Consider the following 17,426-nt stretch of genomic DNA (forward strand, 5'->3'; position numbering starts at 1 on the left):
TATTAGCTCTTTTACCAGGGGGGGGCTCTTCTTCTTCCGCTATCCCGACGGGTCTTCTCCACTATCCGGGGGGTCTTCTCAACTCTCCGGGGTTCTCCTTCTGTCTTCTCCGCTCTCCGTTGTTGACTCGGCGCACCCCGGTTCTTCGTCTCGCGAGATCTCGGATTTTAAATAAAAATTTAGCGAGACGAAGAACCGGGGTTCTCCTTCTGTCTTCGCCGCTCTCCGTTGTTGACTCGGCGCACCCCGGTTCTTCGTCTCGCTAAAATCCGAGATCTCGCGAGACGAAGAACCGGGGTGCGCCGAGTCAACAACGGAGAGCGGCGAAGACAGAAGGAGAACCCCGGAGAGTTGAGAAGACCCCCCGGATAGCGGAGAAGACCCGTCGGGATAGCGGAAGAAGAAGAGCCCCCCCTGGTAAAAGAGCTAATAAAGAAGACAGGGGGCGGCCTCCGGAGCAGAAAAATAAAATATTTTAATACACTGTGTGGTTTATTTGTGTTTTTACCACTTTTCTTGCAGGTGAATGGGTAGGGGTACGATGTACCCCATACTCATTCACTTAGGGTGGGGGGCCGGTATCTGGGGGCCCCCTTATTAAAGGGGGCTCCCAGATTCCGATAAGCCTCCCGCCCGCATACCCCGACAACCAACGGCCAGGGTTGTCGGGAAGGGGCCCTGTCCTCATCAACATGGGGACAGGGTGCTCTGAGGTGGGGGGGCCGCAGTGCGCCCCCTGCCCCAGAGCACCCAACCCCCCCATGTTGAGGGCATGCAGCCTGGTACGGCTCAGGAGGGGGGGGGGGGGGGGGCGCTCGCTCGTCCCCACTCCCTTCCTGGCTGGCCGGGTAGCGTGCTTTGGATACGGGTCTGGTATGGATTGTAGGGGGACCCCCTACGCCGTTTTTTTCGGCGTAGGGGGGGCTCTCCTTACAACCCATAACAGACCTAAGGGCCCGGTATGCTCCTGAGGGGGGGACCCATGCCGGATTTTTATTTAAAATCCGGCAGGGACTTCCCCCTCAGGATTCATAACAAACGCCGCACACGTGTAGAATTGGCGGGAATCCAAGTCGGATCTCCCGTCGCTTCTATGACGGCTCTGTCTCCATCGCGGCAAGCCAGCTCGGCGCTGGCTCCCGCGATGGGGCTCGTAGGTGCTCAAACTCGCCGAGAAAGAGAGCGAGATTGACACAAAATCGGGTTCACCTACTGTACATTACATTACTTATCCTGTACTGGTCCTGAGTTACATCCTGTATTATACTCCAGAGCTGCACTCACTATTCTGCTGGTGCAGTCACTGTGTACATACATTACATTACTTATCCTGTACTGGTCCTGAGTTACATCCTGTATTATACTCCAGAGCTGCACTCACTATTCTGCTGGTGGAGTCTCTGTGTACATACATTACATTACTCATCCTGTACTGATCCTGAGTTACATCCTGTATTATACTCCAGAGCTGTACTCACTTCTCTGCTGGTGCAGTCACTGTGTACATACATTACATTACTTATCCTGTACTGATCCTGAGTTACATCCTGTATTACTCTCCAGAGCTGCACTCACTATTCTGCTGGTGGAGTCTCTGTGTACATACATTACATTACTCATCCTGTACTGATCCTGAGTTACATCCTGTATTATACTCCAGAGCTGCACTCACTATTCTGCTGGTGCAGTCACTGTGTACATACATTACATTACTTATCCTGTACTGATCCTGAGTTACATCCTGTATTATACTACAGAGCTGCACTCACTATTCTGCTGGTGGAGTCACTGTGTACATACATTACATTACTTATCCTGTACTGATCCTGAGTTAAATTCTTTATTATACTCCAGAGCTGCACTCACTATTCTGCTGGTGACATGATGGAGAACATGGAGTACATCTTGACTCATCGCCCCTTTAGTACAGAGATGTACAATCGGCTGTGTGCGTCCATTGGCTGGTCTACAATTTCAGTCAAAAGCTTGGACATACCTTTTCATTCCATTTTTTTTATTTAATTTTACATCTTGTAGATTCATATTGATGACATAAAAGTTTCAGTTTCATAAGGTATAGAAGAAGAATCCTGGCAATCATAGCTGGCTTCAAAATTTGTGCTTTAAATATCTTCCACACAGTACATCGTGTGTACAAGGACGAAGCCTGAAGGCACATTAGCCGAAACACATCTTTGCATACACGATGTACTGTGTAGAAGATAATTAAAGCACAAGTTTTGAAGCAAGCTACGATTGCCAGGATTCTTCTTCTTTACTTGATTTTGGGGTTCGCTCCTTCCCGCAGCAACATCTACCACGGACCGGGTGCTGGCCGGATTACTACTATTTTGAGCTTCATGAGGTCATCTGAAATGGTTTTCCAACAGTCTTGAAGGACTTCTTAGAGGAGCTGAGCACTTGTTGTCTGCTTTTCCTTCATTCTGTGGTCCATTTCATCCCAAATCATCTCAACTGGGTTAAAACTGGGTGATGGTGGAGACCATGTCATCTGATGTCCCATTAAGCACAAACCAGATGGGATGGTGTGTCTCATTAATGCTGTAGTAGCCATGCTGGTCAAGTGTGCCTTGAATTTTCAATAAATCATCCACAGTGTCACTTAAAAAAAAAAAAAAAAACACCATCACTCCTCCTCCTCCTTCATACACATGTAGAAACCGTCCGCTCACTTATTCTGCGCCTCACAATGACATGGCAGTTGGAACCAAAAATCACAAATTTTGGAGAAAGAAGAAAAGACCGAAATAGAAAGCGCGAGAGAGAGAGTGAGAGAAAGTGTGTAAGAGAGGGATGAAGAGTGAAAGAAAGAGGGAGATATATATATATATATATATATATATATATAGAGAGAGAGTGTAAGAGAGGGATGAAGAGTGAAAGAAAGAGGGAGAGGGGGAGATATATATATATATATAGAGAGAGAGTGTAAGAGAGGGATGAAGAGTGAAAGAAAGAGGGAGATATATATATATATATATATATATATAGAGAGAGAGTGTAAGAGAGGGATGAAGAGTGAAAGAAAGAGGGAGAGGGGGAGATATATATATATATATAGAGAGAGAGAGAGAGAGAGGGATGAAGAGTGAAAGAAAGAGGGAGATATATATATATATATATATATATAGAGAGAGAGTGTAAGAGAGGGATGAAGAGTGAAAGAAAGAGGGAGAGGGGGAGATATATATATATATATAGAGAGAGAGTGTAAGAGAGGGATGAAGAGTGAAAGAAAGAGGGAGATATATATATATATATATATATATATATATATATAGAGAGAGAGAGAGAGTGTAAGAGAGGGATGAAGAGTGAAAGAAAGAGGGAGAGGGGGAGATATATATATATATATATATAGAGAGAGAGTGTAAGAGAGGGATGAAGAGTGAAAGAAAGAGGGAGAGGGGGAGATATATATATATATATATAGAGAGAGAGTGTAAGAGAGGGATGAAGAGTGAAAGAAAGAGGGAGAGGGGGAGATATATATATATATATATAGAGAGAGAGTGTAAGAGAGGGATGAAGAGTGAAAGAAAGAGGGAGAGGGGGAGATATATATATATATATAGAGAGAGAGTGTAAGAGAGGGATGAAGAGTGAAAGAAAGAGGGAGAGGGGGAGATATATATATATATATATATAGAGAGAGAGAGAGTGAGAGAGAGTGTGTAAGAGAGGGATGAAGAGTGAAAGAAAGAGGGAGAGGGGGAGATATATATATATATATATATAGAGAGAGAGAGAGTGAGAGAGAGTGTGTAAGAGAGGGATGAAGAGTGAAAGAAAGAGGGAGAGGGGGAGATATATATATATATATAGAGAGAGAGAGTGTGTAAGAGAGGGATGAAGAGTGAAAGAAAGAGGGAGATATATATATATATATATATATATATATATATATAGAGAGAGAGAGAGAGAGAGAGAGGGAGGAGAAAAAGAGTGAGAGAGGGGGGAGTAATGGGGGAGGAAGACAGAGAAAAATAGCACAAGAGAGAGTGTAAAAGAGATTTAGTGAGAAGGGAGAGAGAGAGGGAGAGATTTTCAGGATATTCGATTTTTGAGGTCATAGGAAGGAGGGAGAGACAGAGCGAGAGAGAGGGTAGAGAGCTAGAGAGAGATACATAAAGAGAGAAAAAGAGTGGGAAGGTGAGAAGCAGATTTTTCTAGGCAGTTGGAGCACTTTCAATTCAAATCCGAATCAAATCAAACAGTAGATTCTGCGAAATTGGACCCAAATTGAATGTTAAGAAATTTACTAATCAGGAGTAAAAACAGCGGAGACTCCAATCTCTTCTATGGTCATCGTGTAGACTGCCAGAGTCAGACTACTCAGGGTTTGTTTGTAGTCTGTAACCATGGAGATCAGCCTCAGAGCTGTAAACATAAAGCAGGAGATTCTTAGGAGCATTTGCAAAGTTGTTTCAGTTTAACATTCTGGATGCATTGGAGCAGGAGAAGATGGTTAGAAAAGTGTAGATGCCGTGTACTGTGCAGTCATTACAATGCAGAAGGTTGATGCAATAGCTTACCAAAAGTGACCTAAGAGACCGTTTTCAACTGGAGGGTTTCTAGGATCCCACGAAATGATGAGCAGTGAAATAATGTGAGCATTGGACGGTAGACCTGCGGCCATCAAGCAGTGATGATACACCTCAATGTGTCAGCTGAGCCGTGGTTGATCCGGCAAATGCAGCCACCACACCATTTTCCTATGGACAAGTGACCAAATGTGTCCTGTTGACCACTTGGTAATGATCCCACCAGGGGCTGTCTCTATGGGAAGAATCCAGGACAGCCTGTAAGTCACACAAATACTACATTTTGTTCTCGCTTTTTTTCCCCAAATCAGGATGATATGCGCTAATACATTGTAATGAGCATAGAATAGTCAAATTAAGGGCTGCTAATCACCTCGGTGGAGAATTGAAATATTATAAATTTACTCAAATGAGCAGTTAATGAAAGAGAAGGAGTGATTGTGGACTTCTCAAACACAAATGCAACTGAAGAATACCCCATCGAGGTGTCCCCACGTGTTGCTGCTCTCCAGAAGGGGTGGTAAAGCGTGGTGCACCCCAATGGGGAACAAGTCCAGAGAGTCAGGGTCTGCAGTAAACCAGTGTGCTTCTTTACTGGAGGAATTCAGGTGCAAAACAATAGGGATGGAATATGGGGATATGTGGAATATTCTGTAGGAATATATTGGGTTATAATCATGTGCAGGGTCGGCTCCAGGTTCATGTGGGCCCTTGGTAGATAAATCCCAGTGGGCCCCCTTGAGGCATTTTTTTACATTTACTTGTCCCCCTGTGGCTCCCACACCGTATAATGACCCCTAATGGCTCCCATACAGTATAATGACCACTAGCGGTCACTGGTGATCATTATATTGAATGGGGGCTCTTGGGGTCATTATACTGAATGGAGGCTCATTAGGGATCCTTATACTAAATGTAGGGGCACTGGGGGTCATTATACTGTGTAAGGGGCCCTCACAGTGTAATGACCCCCCCAGTGGCCCCCTCACACACCTATCATTGCTGGAGCGCAGGAGAGCCGGCAGTCCTGTCATTAACTAACCTCATCTCCCTGCGCTCCTTCTCTCCTCCGGCCCGCTGCAGCAGTGAGACACACTTCATGACGTCACCGCTGGGCCGGGCCTGGAGGAGAGAAGGAGCTGTGCAGTGATGTAGCTAGAACTGACTGGGCCCCACAGCAAATTTTAGTACAACTGCCAACCCCCCCACCCCCCCGAGGGTTCACATCACGTTTTCCCTATCAGTTTGATGTATACAAATGTGCAGCACGCCACGTTTTTATATCCTGCAGAGTCCAGTAAAAAATACATACGTTAACGTAAGGTTAACGGCCGCCCCTGTACGGCATCAGTCTGAGGCATATGTTAATGTATACATTTTTGGTATACATTAAACGGATGCCAAAAATGTGATGTGAACCCAGCCTTAGTGTCAGAATAAGCACCAGTACACAGCGGATCAGCGTGACGGAGAGGGGAGGCCGCCATGTACTGATAGAGCACAGCCTGGTCCTGGTGGTCAGGGGTGAGGACTGTGTGACCCAAGGATCATTTATCTATTGGGAAATACAGGGCACAGTATAATACACTAGAATCTATATACTATAACAATATTAGCCCTACCGGATAACACCGCCATACAGTGACCGGATAACACCTCTATACAGTCACCGGATAACACTGCCATACAGTGACTGGATAAAAGGGTATAAGAGGGCACAGTACAGGGAATGACTAGGGGCACTGCACAGGGTATGGTAAGAGGGCACAATGCAGGGAATAAGGGGTCACAGTACGGGGTGGGGGGTACAGTCACATGATCCTGAGACGTTAGAGGGTCCTTATGGTGAATGCGGTTTAGACACCACCATAATAAGAGACAGAGGAGTGAGACAGGGGCCTGGGGCCCTGGATGGACAAGAGGTGTGGACACAGCAAGTAGGTGGAAGGGGCTCTGAGGGGGATTCATACAAGAAGTAGTGGCAGGAGGTCTGTGCATGGCAGCAATAGGAGATAGGAGGGTGGAACAGGAGCTCTGGATACATGAAGGAGGAAAGGAGACAACAGGTGCTCCATGAGGATGAGATAGGACAGGATATGGGGGCAGGGGGAGGTGTCATGGAGGCAAACTGCTTAATGAGACAGTAAAACAACTAAATAGCATTGAAGCTGCTGCTCTACTACAGCATCCAGCAGCAGCTTGAAGAGTTCCCTGACATCCACCCCCCCCCCTCCTGTCCCACAGAGAAGAGACAGTCACAGAGAATAGACAGTCACAGTGCAGACTCACTCACAGGTCAAGCAGCTCTCCTCCTCAGGCAGCAGGTCCTGTGTACAGGGGGCGTGTCAGAAGCTGGTAAGGCAACATGTCTTCTCTGCTGGAGTGAAGAGGGGGCATGTCTGAAGCTCTGCAGCACAGGAGCTTGTAAGGGGGACAGCAGCAGCCAGCCTCATGTGACTATCAGAGGGCACACCAGAGGATGCTCCCTTGCTCCAGTCTGAAGCTGCGTAAGTGACAGGACTGCAGCTCCCTGCGCTCCAGCAATGAGTGCTTCCATCTGTATTGATGGAAGCGCTCATAGCAGCGCAGTGGGCCACCCCAGGAGCAGTGGGCCCCTACACTTGCCCGGGTATGCCGGGTGCTGACGCAGGCCCTGATCATGTGATATATAGTGTGACAGGACCAGGGGGAAAGTGGTAGAAGGAGTCTACATTTCACCTAGGTTCCTGTCCTATACGTTCTAAAAAAGCAGCCAGGGAATTGACAGCAAGGAAAACTAGGTTTTCTCTTTGCAAGGGTTTTGTTATAAAACCTGGTTAGAAGGGCCTGGCTGCTTGGAGCAGGGAGAGTTGGGTGGGTCCCTGCTCCAATTAGCCACTCCAGGTATTCAGGGTAACTGTGGCTAATCACCTTGGAACCTGAGTGTGCTATAAAAGGGCAAACAGCTCACTAGCTGATCTCTCTGCTCCTGGGAAGAACCCTGCTGGGTGAGTGAAAACAACAGTGTGTTTTGTTGATGGAGCTGGGCACAAGGCTCAGTTTCATGTAGTTAGGGACTACTGCCTGTTTAGAAGTAGTGGCCAGACGGCCAGGTATTCCATTTGTTTTGAACTGTTTTGTTTAATTCTTTTTCTGCAAAAATCAATAAAACTGGCTGAGGCCAGTTGCACCATACTTGCTTGGACTGGACTGTGTTTTATGTGCCTATAGCGCCCGTCTATCCCAGGAGACGGGGGTCCTGTGAGCTAATCCCGCTACATATGGTGGAGGATGCGGGCACAAAAATCCAGCAAGTTTTATGTCCTGGGTTAAGTCTGCTGTTCTGAAAAAAACAAACAGTGCAGATATGGAGGAAGTGCTGAAACAGCTGATCCAGGCTAACATACAGCTCCAAAAGGCGAATGCTAACCAGCAGGAAACCAATCGGTTGTTCATAGAGACTACGCAAGCTGGTTTCAGAGAACAGCAATCGCTTAATAAAAGTCTGGTGGAGCAGATAGCGGTGCTGGCTGAAAGGCCCCATGTCCAGGAGGAATCCATCTCTGTGGGGAGGAGAGTGAAAGCTTCCCTTCAAAAAATATGTAGCAGGGGATGATGTGGAGACCTACCTCACCATTTTTGAAAGAGCCGCTGAAAGAGAGAAACTCCCAGCCGAACAGTGGGTAGACACCCTTGCTCCTTTTCTGAGTGGGGAGCCACAGAAAGCCTACTATGATTTGAGTGAGCAGGATGCCAGACAGTACCCAAAACTGAAAGCAGAAATTCTCGCTCGCTTGGGTGTAACATCTGCAGTCAGAGCCCAGCGGGTTCACAACTGGACTTTCCAATTGGATAAACCAGCGAGGTCGCAAATGTATGATCTTTTTCACCTGGCTAAAAAATGGCTACAGCCAGAGGTATCTACAGCCACTCAGGTGGTGGAAAGAGTGGTCCTGGACCGGTTTGTTCGTGCTCTACCAGTTCGGATACAGCGCTGTGTGGGACAAGCAGACCCCAGGGATGTGGATCAACTCGTCGCCCTAGTGGAGCGGTATCTGAACACAGAGGAGTATCTCCAAGACCTCTCTCCTACTTGGCCGGCCCCAGGGAGCCAGAAGTCTACTGATCGCGGTAAGACTGTTCCTAATCTAAAGGGGGCGAGGGAGGGCCGTAAAGTAGGAACTGAGACTGACCTATTAGCCAGACCTCTTAAGCCAGTTAGCCCTAGACAGCCTTGGGCGATCAAAAACATTGTTTGCTGGCGATGTCAAGGACTGGGCCACGTGGCTGCCAACTGTCCTTTGGCTGATGAGCCTATGGAGTGTGACAGTGGGCGGAGGAGGTCATTGTTTGCGGGACTTGCCTACTCTGCCTTGCCGACCCCAGATATGGAGCGACAAACTTGCAGCTTGGTGATTGAGGGACACTCAGTTCAAGCTCTGTTGGACTCTGGTAGTCTAGTGACTCTTGTGCATGGCAGCCTGGTGGACACTAGGAAGCTGCAAAAGAGACAGATGGGGGTCATCTGCATACATGGGGATACAAAAGAGTACCCCGCTGCTATAGTCTCTTTTGAAACCCCGTGCGGGAAAGTAACCCATGAAGTGGGGGTTGTAAACAGTCTGTTGCATACTGTCATTGTGGGGTGTGATTTTCCTCTGTTTTGAAAAATGTGGAATATGCTTGATAAGTGTTTAAGTGGGTCTGCTGTAGATCCCATTCCCCTGGCTGAGACTGAAAATGTGCAAACAGTAGGGGTGACCCAGAGTGAAACCGAGAATTTTCCCTTAGCAGTGCTTGCAGGTGATACTGATGATGTCCCGGAAATTGGTCTCCCTGACTTGCCAGTCTCCAATGATAACTTTGGGACAGCTCAACTCAGGGACCCTACATTAATCCACGCATGGCAAAATGTGAAAGTGGTCAATGGGGTACCTCAAGATACTGGGGTAGAGAAAATATTTCCCCATTTTTCTATAGAGAATGAACTCTTATATAGAGTTGATGAGCAAAATGGACAAGTTGTGGAGCAACTTGTGGTCCCAAAATCGCATCGCCAAAAGGTGATGGATCTAGCCCATTCACATGTGCTAGGAGGGCACTTGGCTTATGGAAAAACCAAAGACCGGATTTTGCAGAGGTTTTATTGGCCCGGGGTACATAAAGAGATAAAAGAATACTGTGATTCATGCCCAGAGTGTCAATTACACAACCCGGTAGCGACCTTTAGGAGTCCGTTAGTGCCACTCCCGATTATTGAAACTCCCTTTGAGAGGATTGCAATGGATTTGGTTGGACCTCTTGTTAAGTCTGCCAGAGGTCACCAATACATTTTGGTTGTCCTTGATTATGCTACCCGCTATCCTGAAGCAATACCTCTAAGGAAAACCTCTGCAAAAGTGATAGCCAAGGAGTTGTTCCAGATGTTTACTAGAGTGGGCATACCTAAAGAAGTACTCACTGACCAGGGGACGCCCTTTATGTCAAAGGTTACAAAAGAGTTGTGTAAACTGTTGAAAATAACTCACTTGCGTACCTCAGTTTATCACCCCCAAACGGATGGATTAGTCGAAAGGTTCAACAAAACCTTAAAAGGGATGCTCAGAAAAGTGGTGGCACAGGATGGGAAAGACTGGGATTGTCTTTTACCATATCTTATGTTTTCTGTACGGGAGGTGCCTCAAGCATCTACCGGATTTTCTCCGTTCGAGTTAGTGTATGGTCGGCACCCTCGGGGTCTTTTGGATATTGCCAAAGAGACCTGGGAGAGTGAGGCTACACCCTACAAAAGTGTGATTGAACACTTGTCCCAAATGCAGGAAAGGATTGGAAAAGTAATGCCCATTGTAAAAGAACACTTGCTGCAGGCCCAGGAGAGTCAGTCCCGGGTTTACAACAGGTCGGCTAAAGTAAGAAACTTCAACCCTGGGGATAGGGTATTAATCCTTGTCCCCACAGTAGAAAGTAAATTTTTGGCCAAATGGCAAGGACCTTATGAAATAGTTGAGAAGGTCGGAGAGGTGAATTACCGGGTTCACCAACCAGGTAGACGTAAGCCCTACCAAATTTATCATGTGAACCTAATCAAACCCTGGAAGGACCGAGAGGTGTTAGCAGCTTACAGCAGTGGGAAAAAGGAATGTAGCGTTGAGATACCAGAGGTAAAAATTGCAGACACTTTGTCGGGATCTCAAACCCAAGAGGCAAAGGAGTTTGTACAGAAAAATAAAGATGTATTTTCTGAGCTACCTGGTCGAACAGATATAATTAAACATGATATTGTAACCGAAGCAGGGGTCAGAGTCAACCAAAAGCCTTATAGAATACCTGAGGCTAGACGTAAAGCTGTCTCCCAAGAAGTCCAAACAATGCTTCAGTTAGGGGTTATAGAGGAGTCCCATAGTGACTGGTCTAGTCCTATAGTCTTGGTTCCCAAACCTGATGGCACCATACGTTTCTGTAATGACTTCAGGAAACTGAACACTGTCTCAAAGTTTGATGCTTACCCAATGCCTCGAGTGGATGAGCTGATTGATAGGCTTGGAAATGCTAGGTTCTTTACCACATTAGATCTTACAAAAGGTTACTGGCAAGTACCGTTGACTGAGGGGGCCAAAGAAAAAACTGCTTTTAGTGTCCCTGATGGCCATTTTCAGTATGTAGTCCTTCCCTTTGGTTTGCATGGGGCCCCGGCCACATTTCAGAGGATGATGGACAAAATTTTAAGACCACATTGTAGATACGCAGCTGCCTATTTAGACGATGTGATAATCCATAGCACGGATTGGGAAAGTCATCTACCCAGGGTAGAAGCTGTCCTGAATTCTATTAGGGAAGCAGGGTTGACAGCGAATCCCAAAAAATGTGCCATTGGGCAAGAAGAGGCAAAGTACTTGGGGTACATGATTGGGCGAGGAGTTATAAAACCTCAAATAAACAAAGTGGAAGCCATCCAGAGCTGGCCAAGGCCTTTGAACAAAAAACAAGTCAGAGCATTCCTAGGTTTAACTGGTTATTATAGGCGTTTTATTGAAAATTTTGCCAGCATTGCGAGCCCTTTAACAGACCTTACAAAAGGGAAGGATTCAACCATGGTCAAATGGACCACGGAAGCGGAACAGGCCTTTCAGAACCTGAAGCAGGCTCTATGTGCCCACCCAGTGTTAGTCACACCAGATTTTAAAAAGGAGTTCATTGTGCAAACAGATGCCTCGGATGTTGGTATAGGGGCTGTGTTGTCGCAAGTAAGGGCTGGGGAAGAGCATCCTGTAGTGTACTTGAGTAAAAAGTTAAATGAACATGAAAAGAAATACTCCATTGTAGAAAAGGAGTGTTTGGCAGTTAAGTGGGCGATAGAAGCTCTCAGGTATTATTTGGTAGGGAGAACATTCAAACTGGTAACTGACCATGCCCCCCTTAAATGGATGTGCCAAAACCGTGAGAAAAACAGGCGAGTGACCCGATGGTTCATGTCTCTTCAAGATTATAGTTTTACAGTTGAACATAGGCCCGGGCGTCAGCTTGGAAACGCCGATGCCCTGTCCAGGATGTACTGTTTAAGGGCACAGAGTGTTCCTACCCCAAGGTCGAAACAGGGGGGGAGGATATGTGACAGGACCAGGGGGAAAGTGGTAGAAGGAGTCTACATTTCACCTAGGTTCCTGTCCTATACGTTCTAAAAAAGCAGCCAGGGAATTGACAGCAAGGAAAACTAGGTTTTCTCTTTGCAAGGGTTTTGTTATAAAACCTGGTTAGAAGGGCCTGGCTGCTTGGAGCAGGGAGAGTTGGGTGGGTCCCTGCTCCAATTAGCCACTCCAGGTATTCAGGGTAACTGTGGCTAATCACCTTGGAACCTGAGTGTGCTATAAAAGGGCAAACAGCTCACTAGCTGATCTCTCTGCTCCTGGGAAGAACCCTGCTGGGTGAGTGGAAAACAACAGTGTGTTTTGTTGATGGAGCTGGGCACAAGGCTCAGTTTCATGTAGTTAGGGACTACTGCCTGTCTAGAAGTAGTGGCCAGACGGCCAGGTATTTCATTTGTTTTGAACTGTTTTGTTTAATTCTTTTTCTGCAAAAATCAATAAAACTGGCTGAGGCCAGTTGCACCATACTTGCTTGGACTGGACTGTGTTTTATGTGCCTATAGCGCCTGTCTATCCCAGGAGACGGCGGTCCTGTGAGCTAATCCCGCTACAATAGGATATTACATAAATCCTCACTCTCCTGGGTATTCTAGATTTGTAGGGCCAGAGCTGCCATCAGGGCAGTACAGGTAGCTCTGTAGTCAACTGAAAAAAAAACTTTCAAAAAAACATGCTGGGAAAAAAAAAAACATTCAGATTCTGTGCTGAATTTTGTAAATAGATTTTCAAAATCCGTTGCGTGAACATACCCTAAAAGTCAAATTAAGGAATGCTACAACTGTATCATTACTAAAGATGAGCGAAATGTTTAAAATTCTATTAAGGCCTGACACGGCAGAATTATTCATCCAAGTCCAAATGAATTTGACCTGCATTGCAAGTGCCTAATAAACTCTCTCTCTCTCCCCTTTTCTCACAAAAACACTGAACTTTTTAGGCTATTACAAGGAATGAATGGCTATCCCAATCTCAGGGTGGATTTGCAGAGATTTGAAGCTATATCAGTATCTGATCAGTGGGGGTCCGACACCTGGGACCCCCAGTGATCAGCTGTTTGAGAAGCGCCGCGGCCTTCTCTTAGCTTGACCTAGGTCAGTGACATCACTTTCATCGGTCACATGGCCTAGGCGCAGCTCAGCCCCATTGATGTGAATAGGGCTGATTTGCAATACCAAGTGAGGCCACTATACAATATATGGTGCTGTGCTTGGTGAGCAGAGAGAAGGCTGCAGTGACGGTGCCTTCTGAAACAGCTGATCGGCGGGGGTCTCATGTGTCAGACCTCTACCAATCGGATACTATCAGTTAAAAAATCTGCAAGGAAACTGAAAGGTTACACAGTTTACAGCTGATCGCTTGGGGATTATCAGCAGGGGGGGCACTTTTTGATCAACAATTCTTTTAACGAGTGAGAATTGTTCAAAGCAGAGAGTCCCTTGAAAAGCCTATGGACACCTTCAATTTTTAATTTTTAATGATGCATTGTACTCATTTTGGGCTAAAAATAATTTTTTTAGATGGTCTTTATTCAAAATGTTCAGCCATTTTTGAAATACAAGGGTTAAAATCAGTCTGTTTAGAAAGTATCACTACACAGTCCCGTCAGCTGACGGCTCATGTAAAGCCTTATCTCTGATATCCTGACCTCATAAACAGTCATTTAAGCCATATTCTTATCAGTTTGATGCGTTTGGTTATAATGAGTGTTCATAAAGTCAGGCGATCAGAGATGAGGCTTCACATGAGCAGTCAGCTGATGGGACAATGACAGACTGATTTCTAATCCTTGTATCTCACAAACGGCAGAACATTTTTAATAAAGACCAATTGAAAAAATATTTTTTAGCCCAAAATGAGTAAAATGCAATCATAAGAAATACCCTGAAGGTGTCCATAGCCTTTAAACCAATGGCTTTAGTGGGTGCAAGAGAACAGGTTATTTCAGCAGAAGCTTGATCTAGAGAGAATGCAGAAAACACATACCCCTTGCATCTGTCTATGGATCACACATGTTCTTTGCAGCGTTTGAAGACTGCATTGTCTTGCAGTTGATTTAGAAATGAGGTATGAAGCGCTGGAATGGTCCCTGGACAAAAGCAGGAGTAAGGTCTCTTTCCACCTCCTACAAGGTGAAGCATAACAAGAGCTGGGCCGGAATTACAACGTGCTTCTAGAAAACCTCTCCATAGGTCCCAGCAGAAGCCCGGCTCCTCTAGACCCGTCCCCTGACCCAGGGTGCATTGCCTCTATGATCTGCTATGTGCAGCCTTCGACTTGTAAATCATTGGCAATAACTTTCTTCCATTATATCACACATAGGAAATTATTGAAACAGTTTGCTACCATGATATTAGTTGGTTAGCACGTTGTGGAAATATTCATTGCTGTTCTGCTTCTCCCATGTTCATCTTTATGTATTTCTGTATATATCCTATTAACCTGTAGACAATGAGACAAGAATAATATTAAGGAACCGAAAAGACAGGAAGGCGCAACAGCACCACCAAGTGGTGAACCAAGGAACGGCCCAGGGCAGCAGAAATAGATTTGTTTTCTTCTTGTCGAATAACTGCAATTATTTCAGCAATTTGTAAATTGAGATATTTTAGAAAAGGTTCAGATAGTAAAAATTCTAACAATTAGACAACCCACATCTACAGCATCATCTGGATGGTGCGGGATATTGCACCTTAATCCCATTCAAACGGCTGATCAACAGGGGTTCTGAGAGTCGGACCATCACCGATCTCAGGTTCAAAATCAATATTCTGGACTTGGAAAAACCCTTTTAATAGAGTTACAAAATTATTTAACTGTTTATATTAATTAATATAATTTATAAACTTGATATGGTATAAATTAAGGGTAGACATAGAATTTATATCTTAAAAAGTCTGACATTCGGTGCTGATGACGTTCACAATCCAGGAGGGCGCCTAAACGGCGTAAGGAGTTACAAGCCAGGCATTGCTCCTCTGGAAATTTGGGAAGAGGGTATGCAAATGAGCTCTTAGCTAGCTCTGCCTCTTATGCCATCAGATGTAAGGCAGCTATCCTATAAGTCAATGGTCGACCTTTCAAAGGGCATCTGTCAGCAGTTTTGTACCTATGACACTGGCTGACCTGTTACATGTGCACTTGGCAGCTGAAGGCATCTGTGTTGGTCCCATGTTCATATGTGTCCTCATTGCTGAGAAAAATGACGTTTTAATATATGCAAATGAGCCTCTAGGAGCAATGGGGGCGTTGCCGTTACACCTAGAGGCTCTCTCTGCCACTGCTGCATCCTATGCATTTGTTTTACCTTCTTCTGCCTATCCATGTAATTAAGAATTGTTGCAGTTTTCAAGTCGGCCACTAGATGTCAACAAAAAAGACTTCAGTCCACAAGAGCATCTCATTTTACAACCTACAGCACAAGTAAGGCCGATGCTGCGTCTGGTACTGTTAGGCCTCTTTCACACTTGCGTTGTCCGGATCCGGCGTGTACTCCACTTGCCGGAATTACACGCCGGATCCGGAAAAACGCAAGTGTACTGAAAGCATTTGAAGACGGAACCGTCTTCCAAATGCTTTCAGTGTTACTATGGCACCCAGGACGCTATTAAAGTCCTGGTTGCCATGGTAGGAGCGGGGAGCGGGGGAGCGGTATACTTACAGTCCGTGCAGCTCCCGGGGCGCTCCAGAATGACGTCAGAGCGCCCCATGCGCATGGATGACGTGATCCATGTGATCACATGATCCATGCGCTTGGGGCGCCCTGACGTCACTCTGGAGCGCCCGGGGAGCCGCACGGACGGATAAGTACACTGCTCCCCGCTCCCCACTACACTTTACCATGGCTGTCAGGACTTTAGCGTCCCGGCAGCCATGGTAACCACTCTGAAAAAGCTAAATGTCGGATGCGGCAATGCGCCGAAACGACGTTTAGCTTAAGGCCGGATCCGGATCAATGCCTTTCAATGGGCATTAATTCCGGATCCGGCCTTGCGGCAAGTGTTCCGGATTTTTGGCCGGAGCAAAAAGCGCAGCATGCTGCGGTATTTTCTCCGGCCAAAAAACGTTCCGTTCCGGAACTGAAGACATCCTGATGCATCCTGAACGGATTTCTCTCCATTCAGAATGCATTAGGATAATCCTGATCAGGATTCTTCCGGCATAGAGCCCCGACGACGGAACTCTATGCCGGAAGACAAGAACGCAAGTGTGAAAGAGCCCTTATAGGGTTGCTTTTCCTGTGCCACCTATAGGGACATTGTGGCAGGCACTGTTGTAGGGATGCTCTTTTTGTTACACCTATAGGGTGTAACGGTCGCGTACACACACACACAGGGGGGAGGGAAGTGACCACTGCGCTCTACCCTTACCCCTGGCCCTGCCTACTTGCCTCGCGAGTCCTAATGACAGGGGACAACTGGACGGCAATCCCTAACTTGGAATAAGTGCAGGGATGACAGACAGACAAACAACAGGACGTGAACGGACCGAGTCAATACCAGGAAAGCTACAAAGTACAAATGGAGCAAGCAGAGAATAGTCAGGAGAAGCCGGGGTCATAAATACCAGGAGAGACGTGAAGTACCAAAGGAGTCAGCAGAGGATCGTCAGGAGGAGGCCGGGGTCAGAATACCAGGAGAGCAGCAAAGTACACAAGGAGCAGGCAGAGGATCGTCAGGAATTCAGCAGGAGGTAAGTACGCCAGGAAAGACCAAATCACAGGTGGAACATAAATTAACAGGCAACCTGTGGCCTGTATTTATAGTGGGGAGTGAGGGTCATGTGACGTGGCCAGCGTCACATGACCGACAGACCAACCAGTCGAGCACCGAGTGATCAGCTCGGCGCTCAAGGCATACTTAGGAGCAGGGAGCCACCCAGCTAGTAAAGCCGCCCCGGGAACGAGGTCAAACACAGAACCTCGCTCCCGAAGCTAAGCAGCCGGTCTGCGGCTAATGGGGGACCGAGTGCACCTTCGGAACCCCGTTACATAGGGACATTGTGGCAGGTACTGCTATAGAAATGCTCTTTGTGCTACACCTGTAGGGACATAATGGCTGGCACCATTATAGGGTTGCTCTTCCTGTGCCACCTATAGGGACATTGTGGCAGTCACTGTTGTAGGGATGCTCTTTTTGTTACACATATAGGGACAGTATGCCAGGCACTGTTAAAGGAAACTCTTTCTGCTACACCTATAGCAACATTGTGGCAGGCACTGTTATAAGGATGCTCTTTCTGC

General features: G+C 46.4%; 1 long non-coding RNA gene across 1 annotated transcript; it reads right to left on the reverse strand.

Annotated features, from left to right (window-relative positions):
• Positions 1-2,532: 2,532 nt before the first annotated feature.
• LOC121000996 lies at positions 2,533-5,614 on the reverse strand. The gene is made up of 3 exons (XR_005778950.1): positions 5,559-5,614; positions 4,557-4,823; positions 2,533-2,622 (listed from the first exon to the last, which is right to left on the reverse strand). It is a non-coding gene; the product is annotated as an uncharacterized LOC121000996 (long non-coding RNA).
• Positions 5,615-17,426: the final 11,812 nt, after the last annotated feature.

Source organism: Bufo bufo, chromosome 5 (assembly GCF_905171765.1).
Source record: "Bufo bufo chromosome 5, aBufBuf1.1, whole genome shotgun sequence".
NCBI classification, from domain to species: domain Eukaryota; kingdom Metazoa; phylum Chordata; class Amphibia; order Anura; family Bufonidae; genus Bufo; species Bufo bufo.